Genomic DNA, 17,944 nt, shown 5'->3' on the forward strand with positions numbered 1-17,944 from the left:
TGAATATCATGATGGAAAAGATAATGAGTAATGTCATTTGTATCTGCAAAAGATAAAGGAATAACATCAGGGAGAAGTTATATTTGTTGTAGAATGTGAGCTTGGATAGGATTTCAAATAGCAGTGCTTGGACTGGAAAGATGTATCAGCGGTTAAGAGCACTGGCTGCTTTTCTAGTGGACCTGAATTCAATTCCCGCCAATCACATGGCAGCTCACAATTGCCTGTAACCCCAGTTCCAGGAGATCTGACACTCTCCTCTGGCCTCTGAAGCACTTGATGTCCAGACATACATACAGACAAAACACCCATATACATAAATTAATTTAAAAAGCAGAACTATGAGGTATAAGAGGAAAAAGGAGGAAATACACCATATACAATAATATAAGATCTTTTGAAGTATTTTAAAAATATGTAGCAAACATTGTAGGCGTGTCACCATTTCTCCCTGGAACTCACTCCACACACTGACTTCAGACGCAGAAGAATTGAAGTTGATTAATAAATTCCCAAGCTTGCTCACTTTTCAAAACCTGTTCAGTTTTCTGGGAAGGGCTGATCCCACTTGCCATGTTAAAAGAACCTATTGTTTCATGTCCCTATGTCCCTAATAATATTTCTCGACATTGCTTCCTGGATAAAATTCTTCACTCAGGTCTGACTTTATATGGGGAATGCAAACTAAAACACTCACACAACTGTCAATGTTATTTTTGATGGACATTTTTGATCTATTATTTCACAGATTGCTGGAATAAAACAGCATTTATCCCAACCAGCAATTTAGCAAGCTACATGAAACTACTGCTTTTCCTCTTTCTGGAAATTTGTGATATATATTAGAAGAAGAATAGTACTGAAGACAGCATCTGCAAAGCTGATTAACATTGTTAATTAACATTGTTAACATTGTTTTTAGAGTTGCACAAATGTATTTGGCTTCCTTGTTAAGGACAGTTTGGGAAGTGCTGAAATTGTAACTGACATGACTCTAACTTCAATGATATTTTAATCATTTAAATCATATTTAAACCATAATTTGGCTATAGGTCTCATTTCATGGAGACCTATAGCCAAATTAAATCATGTCAGTGTCATAATATCTACTTTTTTAATCCAAAATTCCATTCCATCCGCATGTATTTTAGCTTGTCCTCTAATGGCAACAACTTGGTTTTTGAATGACTTATCCTAAGCAATGTTCAATTCTCTCCAAACAATCAGAACACATAGTTTTCTATTCATCAAAAGTATTGACATATTTTTGTGCTCACCACCTAGATTCAAAGGTGTACACAAAACAAAAGTTATAAAAGATTCTTCACACTCTTCAGCTTCCATCTACTCACTGAGTCGGGGCTAGTCTTGCACAGAATTTAGAGGCATTTGCACTGATATGATGAGACATTAGGCAGTAGAGATACGTGTTTCTGCTGCTATCTATGAAGAATCTTATTGATGGAATATTTACGAGATTTTTTTGTTTGTTTTGTTTTGTTTTGAACAGACACCTTGAAGTTCTGAATGAGGAGCTTCTGCAGAATTTTGTTTCCATCTAAACAAAGTGAGAGTTAGGGAAATTCTTGTGGCAAAAACTCTAGGACCCATAACTAAAGCTTTTTAGTCTTTACAAATATACATGCCTCATGAAAATCTCATAAGAGCTCAAGGCCAGCCTGGTCTACAGGGTGAGTTCCAGTACAGCCAGGGCTACACAGAGAAACCCTGTCTCAAAAAAAAAAAAATCTCATAAGTATCCCATCAATCTTAGTTACTATTCTATTGCTGTGAAGAGATACCATGAACCAAGGCAGCTTTTTAAAGAAAATGATTGGTGGCTTGCTTACAGTTTTAGAGGGTTAGTCCATAGGCACCAAGACTTGGGGAATGGCTGCAGGCAGGCAGGCACAGTGCTGAAGTAATATCTGAAGGCCAACAGAAAGACTGTAAATGGTTTGAGTCCACTAGTGACCTCCTAATCCTTCCTAAACAAATTCTACCAACTAGGAACCAAACATTCAAATATATGAACCTATAGGAGCTACTGTAATTTAAACTACCATACCACCCAAGAAGTAAGGAAAGTTTTAGGGTGTGGTCCAAGCTATTGGGAACTGAATCTGAAGGTGAGTCCCAGCCACCCCTGCAGGAGTTCACTCTTACAATCTAGAAGCACAATGAAAACATTAATTCATCTTGGTATCTATTTACCAAAGAACTACAACAATGAGACAAATTCACTAGAGGGCACAAGAGAAAAGAAAGATCACCTAAGGACAGCTCACAAAACTCAAAATAAAGTTAGGGTGTGTGGGTTCTGGTCCACTGGTGGGAATACAGGTGTATGCCATATGCCTGCCTGAGCATGGGCCTTGATATGGGGAGATCTTAACTTAAAATTTGTGTCTTACCTTTAAACCCTATATAGCACACCCTAGACTTTCCCACTGCTACCAGTGGTTTGTGTGTCATGAGGTTATATGCCATTGGTTTGAAAACCATTTCTGGTTCATGACCAGGTAACTTCTGGCATGATACTTATGACATTCATGCACACAGAGCCCTGCTGCTCCAGGCTAGATAACAGTGTGAGATGCTCCATGCCATGGTGGGCAGAGCCCATCTACTCCTCACTGTCTGCTAGAGTTCTAGAGTTCCAGTTGGCCACCTGCTCTTCCCAAACCATCCACCCACCACAATCAGCGCATCCTGAAGATTCCTACCTAGGGGCCTTCTTTGGCAGTAGATAGGTTTCTGTCAGTCCTACTGGGACACAGGTATGGGTGTAGATAGCAGGATATATGATCCCAATAGCTTCTTTTAGTTGAGAGTACAGAGAAAGAACCTTGCCCACCTTGATATGATCATACAAAGCACTCAGCTGCAGCAGGTGGAGCTGTGGGTCCTGCACCCCACCCTTCGCCCTCCTCAGGCCTGCATAGTACTCAGCCTTCTCCCGACATTGCTACTTCTGTAATAAGGACACATTCAAATGAACCTGGAAAGCAAGAGAAGACAACACTAGTGCTCAGAGACTGTAATCTCACTGGTCAGGCTGAAGACAAGACTCTTCCAAGCACAGTGACTAATGGGGGGGGTGTGGCGCTGGAGTGACCCTCAGCCCAACCCAGAGATGAAACCTTAGTCCTACCTAGATACCATCAAGCCTGACCTGGATGACTTGGAGGCCAGCAGCTCCTACAACAATGAGAAGCAACTGTGCCCCTATGCTGCTGCTGGGGAGTGCCGGTTTGGAGATGCCTGAGTCTACATGCATGGGGACATGTGTGAGATCTGCAGGCTTCAAGTCCTCCACCCCTTTGACCCAAGAACAAAGGAAAACTCACAAGAAGATGTGTAGGTTGGCATTTGAACATGAGATGGAAAAGGCTTTTGCCTTCCAGGCAAGCCAGGACAAAGTATGCAGCATTTGTATGGAGGTGGTCCTGGAGAAAGCATCTGCTTCTGAGAGGAGGTTTGGCATTCTCTCCAACTGCAGCAACTCCTATTGCCTGTCCTGAATCCATCAATAGAGATGTGCCAAGCAGTTTGAAAACACAATCATAAAGTTTTGTCCAGAAGGCAGTATGATATCAGAGTTTGTAATTCCAAGTGTGTATTGGATAGAAGATCCAAATAAAAAGAATGAATTAATTGAAACTTTCAGACAGGAAATGGGGAAAAGGCATGTAAATAACTTTGAACAAGGCAAGAGGACCTGCCCCTTTGGAAGCAAGTGCCTTTACCACTATGCTTACCCTAATGGGATGCTGGCAGAGCCAGAGAAACCTTGTAAGCAGCTAAGTTCTGAAGGTACTGTGAGATTCTTTAACTCAGTGTGGCTTTAGGATTTTATCGAGAACTGAGAAACCCAGCAAGTCCCCAGCACTGATGATGACTGAGCAGGAAACCTCTTCATGCACCTTTCTGGAGTAGAGTCATCAGAACCCTAGTCAGTGCCTTCATTTGGGCTCTGCAGTCAACTTTCCAAGGCGTGGTGCGGATGCATCTGTCACTGACCCGAGGGGATGTGGTACCAGGATGTGAGTGCAGTAGTGAGTAGCCTTGGTCTTTTCATGATCCACTTTCTCTGCCCTGGTGAAGGGAAGGGAGATCACCAAGTCCATGAAATCACTATATTTAGAGTTGAGCTCTTAATTGTACCTCCAGCTCCTTTATCAGGGACCAGCTATGTGGTCCAGCTGTTTTAATTGATTGCCTTTAAATGAAACCTGACTGCCATCTTAAAATAATAAATGAATACATCTTAAAAATAAAAAATAAACAAAAATTCTAGTATAATCTTATTTTCAGATATTCCCCAATTTCTAAGTTATATGTATACTCAAAATGAGGGCACCAGAATCCATAGAGAAAGCAACAATTAAGAGACAAAATTGCTAGAGAAAATACTTCAGTAGTCTAATGGCACTGGGAATCAGAGGGTGACATTCAAGCTCAGAAAGTGGGTTAGCCCTTTTCAGTACAAATCTTTAAATGGGGACAATGGAAGTCAAAAATCCCTAGGAACAAAAATGTCCCTTACTAGTAACAACAAACTGTATAGAGACCATCCAGGACAAAAGATATTATCTACCAGCAACTAAATCAAGGTGCTCTTCCAATGTTGCATAAAATCCACAATTTTTCATATATAAGGTCTTGCATCTAAGCAAAACGTTCTTCACGTGTCAAGAAATATAAACAAATAACTATAATAAATCAAAAGGAAGATCAAACAATAAAAATAGGTTTTAAAAGTGACAAATATTGACAATTCTGGAGGTGAAAACTTAAAATAACTATTAAAATAATTTAAGAAAGCAAGACTTAAGAACTGCACTAAAGGGGTAGCAAGATGGCTCATCAGGTAGAGGTGCTTGTTTGCAGGTCCTGCAATGTGAGTTCAATCTCTAGATCTCAGGAGATGGTACACATTGCCACATACATGTGCCTGCAAATAACACACACCACACACACACACACACACACACACATTCTCACTAAAACAAATAAACAAAAAAGCCAATGATACATAGGTAGACAGATAGATTCAAAAGGAATTCTATAACTGAAAAAGCATGTTTACTGAAATTAAGAATTCAACAGATGTATTTAATAGCAGCAGAGAGAATTAATAAACTAGAAATATCCACAATTGAAAATAGCATAAAGATATAAAATTGTATGGAACAAGATTAAATAATGTAAGATGTATGATTAGTTTAATCTTCAAGGAAAAAAATGAGTCCAAAACAATGACTAAAGAAATGAAGGGCCATATAGTCAAAGTATCAGTTTAAGAGTTCCTATGGACTCTTTATTGGAAACACCAAAAACTTCCATAGAGAGAAAAGAAACAACACAACCAAAAAAGCAATAACAACTGGCTTTTTAGAAGACCTCATTGATGCCAGCAGACATCTTTAAATTGCTTACCATCATAAAATTCAGTGAAACTACTTCAAAAAGGGAAAACAAAGTAAACATTCTCACAAATAAAAATCAAACAGCAGAAGAAATAATGAAAAGAAGCTTTTCAGATGGAAGTGGAGTAATGCAAAGAACAGAGTACAAGGAAAGGCACACACAACTACGTCTACATCCTCAAGATGTTTTTTTATTTATTGAGAAAAAAACTTTCATACAATATAATTTGGTCATATTATTCTGCTTTGGCCAACTTCTCCAAGTTCCTCACCAGTTCCCTATGCCGCTGACTTCATGTTCTCTTTCTCTCGAATGAAGGAATGAATGAACAAAAAACTCAAAAGACTTAGTAAAAACACTAAAAACACAGAGTTCGTTTTGTGTTGGTCAACCATGGCACCTGCCCTGCAGTGCAGCTGACAGACCAAGTGACATTCCATTGGAGAAAACTGATCTTTTCCTTTCTGGTAGGCATCAATTGCAAATGGCTTGTTTATAAGTAGGACGTTGTATCCACTTCCCCTTCTCAGTATGGGGGATTTTGTCAAGCTTGGACCTGTGCAGGTCATGTGCATGCTGTCATAGTCTCTGTGAATTCATGTGTGCTTCAGTTTTGTTGTGTCTGGAAGACACCATTTCCTTGGCATCAATCATGACCTCTGGCTTTTACAACCTTTGTGTTTCTTCTTCCACGAAGATCCCTGAGCTATGAGGGTCATGGTTTGATAAACACATCCTATCTAGAACTAAGTCCTCCAAATTCTCTCACACTCTGTGCTTTGTTTCCATTGTGGGTCTCTGTGTTAGTTCCTATTCGCAAGAAGAAGCCTCTCTGATGAAGGCAGTGTGAAATACTCATCTATAGGCATAGCAGTATTAGGAGTTATAGAACTCATTTTATTGCTGTGTTCCTTTAACTGAATAATAGTAGTAGATTTCTCCCCTAAGGCCCATCCTTAGTATTTTAAATTTCATTGTAAGAGTAAAAATATTTAAAGAATTCAATACTGACATTAGTAACATATCAATGTGGAGAACAAATGGAGTTAGGGAGCTATAAAGTTGTCATTGTCTGAAAAATGATGAAGACATTCATTTATGGTAAAAGATGGTAAGTCACATATATGTTATAATCTGTAAGATGGAAACTAAGATAAAATTTCATTGTCATATAGTTCATATTCCATACAGTTCATCCATTTAAAATGCACAATTTAATGGATTTTAGCATGTGCCATTTGCTAGGATATGGAAATGTTACTGGTTTTCTATGTTTATTTTTGCATGCTTTGCCTTTCCTAAATTCATTCAATTAGTTCTAATAGGTTTTTTCTGTTGTCTTCAGGGATTGCTACTTGTAAACTTTTATAAATAAAGGCTTACCAGTTAGGGAAGATTTCTTTGTTTTGATGACTTCATGGGGTTTTGTTTGTTTGATTTGGGGGGGGGGTGTTTCTGTCTTAATTGCTCTAGCTAAGAATTCTAGTAGTATATGGAGTTGAGGTCAGGCTAAGCATTCCTGTTTTATTCTTTGTGTTAGACAAAAAACTTTTAATTTTCACCAGTGTGATATTTATTATCTATGGACTTCTGAGATATGACTTTTTTATGTTGAAATGTATTCTCTCTATTCATAGAGTCTGATTTTTTAAATAATGTGTGTATCTGTATATATCAAATTGCATGATCATGGAGCTAGAAGAGTAAACTATTTATATTGACTATTGAGAGCACCAAAGGGAGGGTTAAGTGTCAATATAATTAGGAAAGAAAACCTGATCTTTTCAAAACGTTTCTACTATTTAAAAATGCATGTGGAATAATTTACTGTGAGATTTCAGGAAAGGTTTATTTTCTTCCAAATATTTTATTATATTGTTTGAATTTCCTAAAGAAAAATTAAAGGTGTTTCATTATTGGTGACAATAAATGAAGATAATAGTAGAAAGTTAAAGACAGGAAATGGATGAAAAAGCCAAAGCAGAACTAGTAAGGAGGCAATGAAACATCCAGAAATATGATGGAGACATACTTTTGGATCTTCTTTTATGGGAAACTATCAGTATGACACCATTGTCAGGAGCTCCCACATACTCTTTATCTTTTTTAATGCTTTCCTCTTTTAAAGATTGTTTTATATTTTCATTTATATTTTGTAATGCTTTTAATGTTTTGGCTTTTTGTTCTTTGAGATTATTCAACAGACATACTAACTTGGACTATGAAACATGAGAGGCCTCAACCCTAGACAAAGAACTACCTGCAGCCAAGGAATGCTGAGAATGGGAGATGCAGTGTTCCCCAGCGAACACCAACTCTATACCAAATGGACAGTCCAGGAAACATATGCATACAAGTGACATTATATAGACTAGGAAGTTTGTATTTATGTCTCTATGGATATTCAAACACACATATAACAATAATTAAAGACTTATTTTTATTATTTATTTTTGTGTGTTTGTGTCTGACAGAGAGAGAGAGAGAGAGAGAGAGAGAGAGAGAGAGAGAGAGAGAGAGAGAGAGAGAGAGAGAATGTGTACATGGCATGCAGATGCATGAGGAGACTGGAGACCAGAAGAGATTAGATTGTCTGGATCTGGAGTTACAGGCAGTCGTGTGCGCCTGTTGAAGTGGGTACTAAGAATGGATCTTAGGTTCTCTGGAAGAGTGGAAAGTGCTCTTAACCACTGAGAAACCTCTACAGCCCTAGTTTTACTGTTTCTTAAGTGACCATCCCTCTTGTTCTCTTATCTCTTGCTCTTGCCTCTCTTACTCTCTCCACTCTCTTGCCCCTCTGGGGTTCTCCTCCCCTCCCCTTCTCTGCATGTGGTCATGGCCAGTCTCTACTGCTCTACTCTCTCTCCCTCTCTCTGCCTTTCTCTGCCTCCACTACCCCATTAACTCCCATCCTCTGCCCTAAACAAACTACTCTATACCAAAAAAGTGACCATCGCCTATATATGAGCCATAGATAACTGACTACTTATCCATGTGTACTTAGCATGAGCTTTTCTGAGAGGTCACGTGATGAACCCAGGGAAGAGAACTTCTGGTTTAATTTCCTTTAATTTCCCAGCTTTCTTGTGATTCTGCCTGGTACGGACAGGGTAATTGTCTTCACAGATTTGCTTATTATTCAAAGTGACATCATGGCTCATTATTCCCAGGTACCAGATTCCACTATCCAGTCCAGCAACTACTCCCAACTATGTGTCAGTAAAAACAACCCTGCACCAGCCAGCACCCACCCAGACTATAAAACAGCTTTCAGATTTCCACGGTGAATCACATCCTTGAGATGTTAACAAGAGCCTGCTTTTCCCAGACAAATATGGCTTTCCTTGAGGGTGACACCTTTCATTTTCCACCTACATACCATCCATAAAAGTCCTTTAATCATCTTCAGCTCTATTTGCTTTGAATGAATCTCATTTGTGATTCCTCGTGAGCATATGGGATAGGAGTATGCTATTGCTCTCCCTAGGACCCAATAACAACACTCATTTTCTCTTTCCTAATGGCTACTTCCTAGCTTTTTCTGAGCCACTGAAATCATGCCAGATTAACTGTGTTTTGAAACTCTGCCCATTTTTCACTATTATCTTGGTTAGGTATCAAATCTTGTAATTATCTTGGACTCCTCATTTTATGTCACAGCCCACATCCGCCCCACCAGTAAATCTGGTTCTACTTTTCTCAGTAGCATTAGTTGTTAGCAAATTCTAAATTAAAGCCACAGTGAAATGCTCTTATCCATCCTCTAGAATTGCTAAAAGAAATCTATTACCCATAGCAAAAGTTGATGAAGCTGCAGAACAACTAGAGCCCTTGTATTATTCTCAAATTGCAAAATGATAGGAGTTGCTATAGAAGGCAATTTGGTAGTTTCTTATAAAGTTAAATGTATAAGATATGTATATACATATAGGAATATTATCTATATTAAATGCATATTTTACTATGTATATTCTATTCCAATATATTTATCCAAAAATGAAAACTCATATTTCTACAAAAACCCGCACATGTCTATCCATAACCACAAAATATAGAAACAACCCAAATGTCCTTAAGTTGACAAATGAAAAAAAAAATAAAGTGTGGTATTTCCATAAAATGGAAGCTTAAATCAGCATAATGTCATTCATAACGTTATGGATAAATATCAAACGGATTTTGCTTAGTAGAAGAAGTAAAACACAGAAGGTTACACACTGCATTATCCCATCTATGTGAACTTCTGAAAAACGTGACCCTATAGGGACAGAAAATTAGTCGATTATTGCCAGTGGTTAGAGTAAAGGGATGGGGAAATGGTATGACCACAACAAGGCAATATGAGGCGATTTTTATAGTAGTTGAATTATATTATATCATCACTGCAATAGTAGCAGTGGTGCTGGTGATGCTGGTTGTGCTGGTGGGAAGGAGGAGGAAGAGAAACTTGAAAATAGAACTTTATTAATACCACTAGTTCAAGCCACACTGACATTGCCCTTGATTCCTGCAATGATCTTCTAACTGCTCTCTTGCCTCCAGTCTGACCATATCATACCCGTCCCTGACAAAATGAAGATAATACCCAGTGTTTTTACCGTAGCCCCTGAGTCCCTATTTGACCTGGCTCCTAGCACCTCTCTGACCTCATCACCAAAGAGTCCTTATTCAGAATTGCAGCTGCACTTACCTCCATACACAGGCCAAGGGCACTTCAACAACAAGGACTATACTCTTGTTTTCTAGCACTAGGATGTTCTTTACAAAATACTTTTATAGTTTATTCCCTTGTTCAAAACTCTCAATAGCTGTCCATTTTCTGTAGAATAAAATTTCGGCCCCTTAGCCTAGCAATTAAGGACATTAGTAGTACAGCCTACACTCATTTCTGCATCCTTGCCTATCATACAATGTGCCCCAATTGCAGGAAACAGTTTCTGGATTCTATTCATATTCCCTAATATCTACTAACTTGGTTACCTCTTAACTCAGCTCCAGAATTACCTTCAGGTGAAACAGATGACTCCCTCTTCATACCCACCACACCCTGGATGTGCCTCTATCTGAGCATGTGTGTGTATTAATCATTCTCTTCAGGTATTTCTTAAGATACATGAACATTTCAGAAGCACTGGCCCAGCCTGTGTCACAGGTGTTATATCTGATTATATTTCTCTTCCTGGCTAGACAGAAAAGCCCTCAGGGGTTTTAATCTATGTCCACAGACTAACGTAATGTCTGACTCCCAACAGGGAGTAACTTCATGGTTGTGTATCAGTTCCTCCCTTCTCTTTACTTCCATGCTCCCTTCTAGTACTGGATGTCTTCAACCAGAAAGTACAGTGGTGCAGCCGTCCAGCCACACATATTAGACCTGTGTAACTGGAAGAAGACTCTGAGTTCTCTTTCTCTGTTCCACTAGCTCACTAGGCCCTTACAAATCTATTCATGGTGCTCTTTATTTAGCTAGATATTTAGCCACAAGACTTGATCCCTAAAATCAGAATTTCAGCACTGTACTCTTAAGTGCGAAGTCCAGGTCTGTATGTTTTCAGAACTTTAATATTTGTTTTTGTTTGGGGGGTGGGGATGGGGGGAATGTGGTGTAATGTGTCCATGTGTTTGCAAGTATGTATACCCATACATTCACATGTGAAAGCAAAAGGAGGACATTGACCATCTTCTTCTATTTTTCTCTTTATTTCCTTGGAACCGAATCGTTTACTAAACCTCAAGGTCACCATTTAGGCTTAAATTGACTGGCCAATGAGCTCCCTGAATCTGTGTCTCTCTTCCACTACACCGCACACCCATGCTGAGACTATAGGCATAGACAGCCATGCCCAGCATATTTACATGAGTTCTAAGGATGTAAACACTGTCTTCTTTCTTGTATAGCAAACTCCCTCGCCCCTACTGAATTATCTCCCTAGGCCCAATTATATATTTTTCTATCTAAATCAATTATTTCACTGACTAGATCACCATTTTTATTTGAAGGAAGCGGTGCCTGAAGAGAAGAAAATAAGATACATTAATGCTAAGATAGCTTTTTTAACTTGACTCATTTCACAGCCACCCTTTGTGATTAGAGCTTACCTTTAGTTGCAAGATATTTCCTATCCATTCACATTGAGACAGTACGAGGCCAGTGATTGGAGGGAAGAGAAGAAGAGGAGCTAAGGGAAGTGAGGGGCGGAGAGGGGGGGGAAAGGGCTCGGTAGATGAGTTGAGCTGGGCAGAGAAGAAGGCGCGGATATCCAGATGGCTTCAGCCATAATTCTGGTGTTTTGGAGAGGTGAGAAAATTGGGATAAGACTTTATCATTGTAAATTGGCATTATGTAATTGGGAGTTTTATATACATAAATATATTTGGTTAATTAACTATTCAAGTTTAAGAGTCATGCTTTTCTGGATACTTGGAAGGAATGGTACAGAGGCCTGGTGGGGTGGTATTCTTTTTATTAATAACCACTACAACCCTTCTAGGAAAGACCTCTTCAAACAAAATCTTTACCTAGTTTAGTTTTGAAATAAACTTGTATAGAGAACATTAATCTGAAAAGTCCTTGACCTTCCCCAGTATTTCCTGAAAAACAACATAAATTGTTTCCACCCACCTGCCTTTTAGTAATATCACAACTTTCCTGGTAGGGAAATGTATGTTCCCTGGTAGGGATGATGTATTGCTGAACAAAGGCTCATCATGACTACACCAAACTGAGTAATAGATGGGTGTGGCCCCAAGACGGTTTTTTTTTTTTTTTTGACTGACTGACTCATTCCTACATAGTGTACACTAATTAAGCTTCTACCTACTTAATTTTTTCCAAAAATACATACACACACACACACACACACACACAGAGTAATAGAGCCTGGGTCACCTGCAGTGTGACTCAGCAGTTTCTTTTCCCAGAAAAATTTTGAAGGAATTAGAAGGCAGTATCTATCTGCAAACTTGGCATATCAAATATTAACAAGCAAGCCTTCTATCCCCAGTTGCATTTAATCTAGTCCTTCCAAGTAAATTACTCCAACAGATACCAAGTAAACACAAGGCTGATGGGAAGAAATCAAGAAAGCAGGAAGCATACTAATGCCACTTGAGAATTTCATTCTTGCTTCCCCTTTCTGAGCAAGTCAGAAACCTTGACATCTGGGTCTCTTCTCTTTCCCTCTCTCCCAATATGCAATCAGTGATGAGGTCCTAGCATGTCAATCTACCTCTTAGAGATTTCCCTCATCCACACACATCCTTTCACATTTCCACTATCAACTACCTAGATGTTCTAGATCATTGACAGTGGCATTATAAAGAGACTGGAGACACAGATTCCCAAATACATTGATGCAACAGTGTAAAACCTGCCCTCATCGAGTCATTCTCTGCATTATGATCAGAGTGATTTTCACAAAATGAAAATCTAATTCTAAGTTTGGCCAGCTTGAAACCTTTAAAAGGCTCCCTGTTGCCTCTAGGAAGAATGTGGTATCCCTTGGGCTTAAAAGGTCTTATGTGATTGGATTCCTGCTTTTTTTCAATTTATCTCTCACCAGTCAGCCCCTTCCCACCTGTGCTCTTGGAATACTGAGGTGGCTTTTACAATTCCCCCCCAAATGAATTGTTCACATCACATGGATTACACTGTGCTCTACTGTCATGTGCTGACTGTTTAGTCAAGTGTGTTTCTTCACCAGATGGCAACCATACGAACTGTGCCTGCCTTCATTATTTTTGTGTCCAGTTCATAGCACAATACCTGGTACATAGTAAGTGCTCTGAAAATGTTTCTTTTTCAACAGGTTTGAGTATATTTCACTATTTAGTCATTCTTCCAAAGAAACTGTCCAGAGTCCCTAATGCTTTTGCTCTTTCCTTCCCAAGACTGCCTAACTTGGCAGGAAAGCATAGGAAATAGGTAGAAATGAATATGATAGTTTCATTATTGATGAAGCTAACTTAAGAAGGTCTATTCAGAAGTGCAGCCAAATAGAACAAATGAGACAGATTTAAGCCCTCAATTGACAACAGAGGTCTCTACCACAGATGGGAAGAAATTACATGCACTCTATGGTCATGCATTTCAAAAGAGAGTGCATATTAAGACCTACCTAAGTAGGACAATCAAATTGCTATGCTCTGAAAGGTCTCAGATAAAAGGTGGGGAGACTCTGCTGGAAATTTCTAAATTTTTGAGCTGAATTAATTTACTTTCATTTATTCTTATTAATAACAAACACAGTTAAAAATATTAAATTGCCTTTGACTAGAACTACAGCTACATTTACAATGCATAGTATTAATCCATAAGATTTTAGCTTTAGAAGCTCACGAGATGGATCAGTAGGTAAAGGTGCTAGCCACCAAGCATGAAGACCTGAATTTGATCCCTGGGACTGAAATGCTGGAAGGAGAATCAACTCCCATTAGTTGTCCTCTGATGTCCACAGCACCATAGCACATGTTCACCACATCATAAATAAATAAATGTAATTAAATGTTTTTAAATTGTCTTGGCATGGTGATGCACATATTTTTTGCCCGCATAAGGAGGAGAGAAAGAGAGGGAGAGGGAGAGAAAGGGAAAGGGAGAGGGAGAGGGAGAAGGAGAGGGAGAGGGAGAGGGAGAGGGAGAGGGAGAGGGAGAGGGAGAGGGGGAGGGGGAGGGGGGAGGGGGAGGGGGGAGGGGGAGGGGGAGGGGGAGGGGGAGGGGGAGGGGGAGGGAGGGAGGGAGGGAGAGAGAGAGAGAGAGAGAGAGAGAGAGAGAGAGAGAGAGAGAGAGAGAGAGATCTTTGAGTTCAAGGCCAACCTGGACTACACAGCAAGCCTTAGGACTACATAATGAGACCCTGCCTCAAAATAAAAGATTGTAGTTTTCAATTCTAAATGTTTGGGTGGTTGCTTACATTATTGTCATTATTTTCTGGCTTGCTTGCATTGTGCTCAAGTACATGACATGCATGCTTTCTACTTGTTGAAGTACATCAAAGTTCTCCTTGAATCTTAATAAAAATCAATTTTGTAACAGTGATGTGAGTAATTGGAAGGAAAACATTCTCTATAAGAAGCAAAATTCAATATATTTTATTAAATTAACTTTCTTAGCTATGTCATTCATAGTCTATATAGTCTTTTACTTTCATGTATTTTGTCTGAAAGAGTTTTACCAAAAGGCTCCCAAAGTCATCAAATTTGTGTGAATTTATCAATAAGTTTCTTACATTTTCTACTTTATAATGTCAATACCAAGCAATTTGGTGTTATTCTTTTACCCTTCACAATACATTTTGCCTTGAATTCTGCTTTGTCTGAAATTAGCACAGCTATCTCTGCTTGCCTTTTGTTTATGCTTGCAAACAAAGAAAACACTTTTGAGCAATCTTTTCATTTTAGGATTCAGCATTTGTAGCAAGGCCTGGTGGTACATACAGAGACAGGTGGATCTCTGTGAGTTATAGGATAGCCTGGTCTGCATAGCAGATTCCAGGCCAACAACAAAGTGAGACCCTATCTCAAATTAAAATTCAACATTTCTTGGTTCTAATAAATAATATAGTCAGTATTGTAATCTTAATCTTAAGTTTTTTCTGAGACATGGTTTCTCTATATAACCCCGGCTGTCCTGGAACTCAGTCTACAGACCAATCTAGCTTCAAATTCAGAGATTTTCCTTCCTGTTTCCCAAGTGCTGGGATTAAAGGCATGTGCCACCACCACCTGGCTTTTATTTTAACAAGTAGTGAACTTGTTTTTACAAGTAGTATAAAACAAGTAGTGAACTTTTTTTTTATTTTAACATTTATGTGTATGGTAGAAGGATATGTGCACATGAGTGCAGATGCCTCTGACGGCCAAAAGAGGGTACCAGATCCCTTGGATGCTTGTGAGATACCTTCCATGAGTGCTGGGAAACAAACTCTGTAAGAGCAGCAAGTGTTCTTAAGTCCTAAGCTATGTCTTCAGCCCCTTACCAGGCACTTTCAACAATTCAGTATTTCACCTGGTATCTTTGCTTGTTAACCCTCAGAGTATACATTATCTTAAGCTCTGGCTGAAGTTGACTGTTGTGTGAGGTATTAGCCCACCTCAATTTTAGGTTCCACTCTCCCAAGTCCCACTGCCTCTAGAGTAGTGAGCATCCTTACACTTTCCACCCACAGTCAAGAGAAAATTATATTTGTTTTCTGCACTGCTAATTCAACAGAAATTCTGTTTTTTATTTCTTGAAAGGACTGTTTTATTCTGCCACTACAGTCTTACTGCTCTATGGCTTCATTTTTTAATTTTTTGTTTAAATCAACCATTTTCTTATTATTCTCTAATAGATGTCTTAATTTCTACTATAAAAGACTCTAAGACTTCTATTGCTCTTTCACAAAAGTTACAGCTTATGGCTTTGAAGATCAGTTTCCCAGCTACATTCTTCCTTTGGGTCTTCTGGCTTGTACTCCTATGCTGCTCCTTGCTTGCTTGCTTGCTTGTGTGCTTGCCTGTGTGCTTGCCTGTGTGGTTGCCTGTGTACTTGCCTGTGTACTTGCCTGTGTGCTTGCTTGTGTACTTGCCTGTGTGCTTGCCTGTGTGCTTGCCTGTGTGCTTGCCTGTGTGCTTGCCTGTGTGCTTGCCTGTGTGCTTGCTTGCATGCTTGCCTGTGTGCTTGCCTGTGTGCTTGCTTGTGTGCTTGCTTGTGTGCTTGCTTGCATGCTTGCTTGTGTGCTTGCTTGCATGCTTGCCTGTGTGCTTGCCTGTGTACTTGCTTGTGTGCTTGCCTGTGTGCTTGCCTGTGTGCTTGCCTGTGTGCTTGCCTGTGTGCTTGCTTGCATGCTTGCTTGTGTGCTTGCCTGTGTGCTTGCCTGTGTGCTTGCCTGTGTGCTTGCTTGTGTGCTTGCTTGTGTGCTTGCTTGCATGCTTGCTTGTGTGCTTGCTTGCGTGCTTGCTTGTGTGCTTGCTTGCATGCTTGCTTGTGTGCTTGCTTGTGTGCTTGTCTGTGTGCTTGCTTGCATGCTTGCCTGTGTGCTTGCCTGTGTGCTTGCCTGTGTGCTTGTCTGTGTGCTTGCCTGTGTGCTTGCCTGTGTGCTTGCCTGTGTGCTTGCCTGTGTGCTTGCCTGTGTGCTTGCCTGTGTGCTTGCTTGTGTGCTTGCTTGCATGCTTGCTTGTGTGCTTGCTTGTGTGCTTGCCTGTGTGCTTGCCTGTGTGCTTGCTTGTGTGCTTGCTTGCATGCTTGCTTGTGTGCTTGCTTGCATGCTTGCTTGTGTGCTTGCTTGTGTGCTTGCCTGCTTGAGTGCTTGCTTGCATGCTTGTTTGTGTGCTTGCTTGTCATAGCCACCTACATAACTTTTTTTTTCTACTTTCTCATCCCCAAAGTGAAAATGAATCTAGCTTGCTAGTTTTATTAAACAACAATGACAAACATTAGTCAATCTAATTTTCCTCTGGGTATTATTCAATTCATCTTGAGAGAATTCAATTGTGTTAATGTATATTGCTCTAATTCTAATTTTCAGTTCCCAGAAAAAGAATCATTTTCAGAAGTTCGGATTCTCTAATGTAGGAACTTATTTGAACTTGGTTTTCTGAAAATCTCAGTCAATAGCAACAAAAAAAAAAAAACGTGGAAAACTGTAATTGTAAGCATACACCTGCGATAATGTTTCTTCTGGTCTCTTTAACTACAATGAAGTGCCATGTGGCTACTATTAACTTGCCAACAGTTTTTTTGTGGTGGTGGTGGTGGTTATAAATAATTTTTTAATTCAATTTATGATCTGCTGGTATTCTGTCATCAATTACAGAGGAACAAAACACATCCTGCAATTGTGATGAAGGAAATTATTTTGTATCTGCTTTATTGTTTTCTGGTTCAGGATTAACATATCGTTTTTCTTTATTAAATTTATGAAGAATTATACTAATAGAACAGGAATTAAGTGGGGACAGACACTCTAGAACTCTCCCAAAGTCTTCCCACTGATCAGTAGTTGGCTACCATGCTTACTGATAGTCCAGATCTGATCATTATGAGCCACAGAACAGACAGGGAAGGAGACTTGAAATGGTTGCCTTTATCACATGAGTAAATGTTTTTAAATTGTCAACAAAGAATACATTATAGTTCTCTGAAAAAAGTCGGATTACTATGAAATGCTTTCCTTGAGATGCGGCATAGCTGTTGCACACATGAACTCAATCAGCTGTGGTGACCCACACAAGGCCTGCAAAAGATCAATCCCATCAAAAATGTTAGCATGAAGTAGTAGGATGGTTCACTTCTCCTCTCCCAAGTTGAGTTCTTTGTAGTGAGTTCTTTAGACTACCACCTTCTGTACCTCTAGCTCTACTGGATCTCATGACCTCTTCTAGCTTCCATGAGTACCAACACACATGCCTTACATCCCCACAAAACACACACATACACACAAACACATACACACTCAAGTAATATTAAAAAACATAAATCAAAGGGAAGCTGGAAAGACAACTCAGAAGTTAACAGAACTTGCTGCTTTTC

General features: G+C 39.4%; 1 pseudogene; it reads left to right on the forward strand.

Moving 5' to 3' along the window:
- Positions 1 to 2,862: 2,862 nt before the first annotated feature.
- On the forward strand, positions 2,863 to 3,956 carry LOC127675481 (E3 ubiquitin-protein ligase makorin-2-like; annotated as a pseudogene).
- The last annotated feature ends 13,988 nt before the right edge of the window (positions 3,957 to 17,944 follow it).

Source organism: Apodemus sylvaticus, chromosome X (genome assembly GCF_947179515.1).
Source record: "Apodemus sylvaticus chromosome X, mApoSyl1.1, whole genome shotgun sequence".
Classification (NCBI taxonomy): Eukaryota; Metazoa; Chordata; class Mammalia; order Rodentia; family Muridae; genus Apodemus; species Apodemus sylvaticus.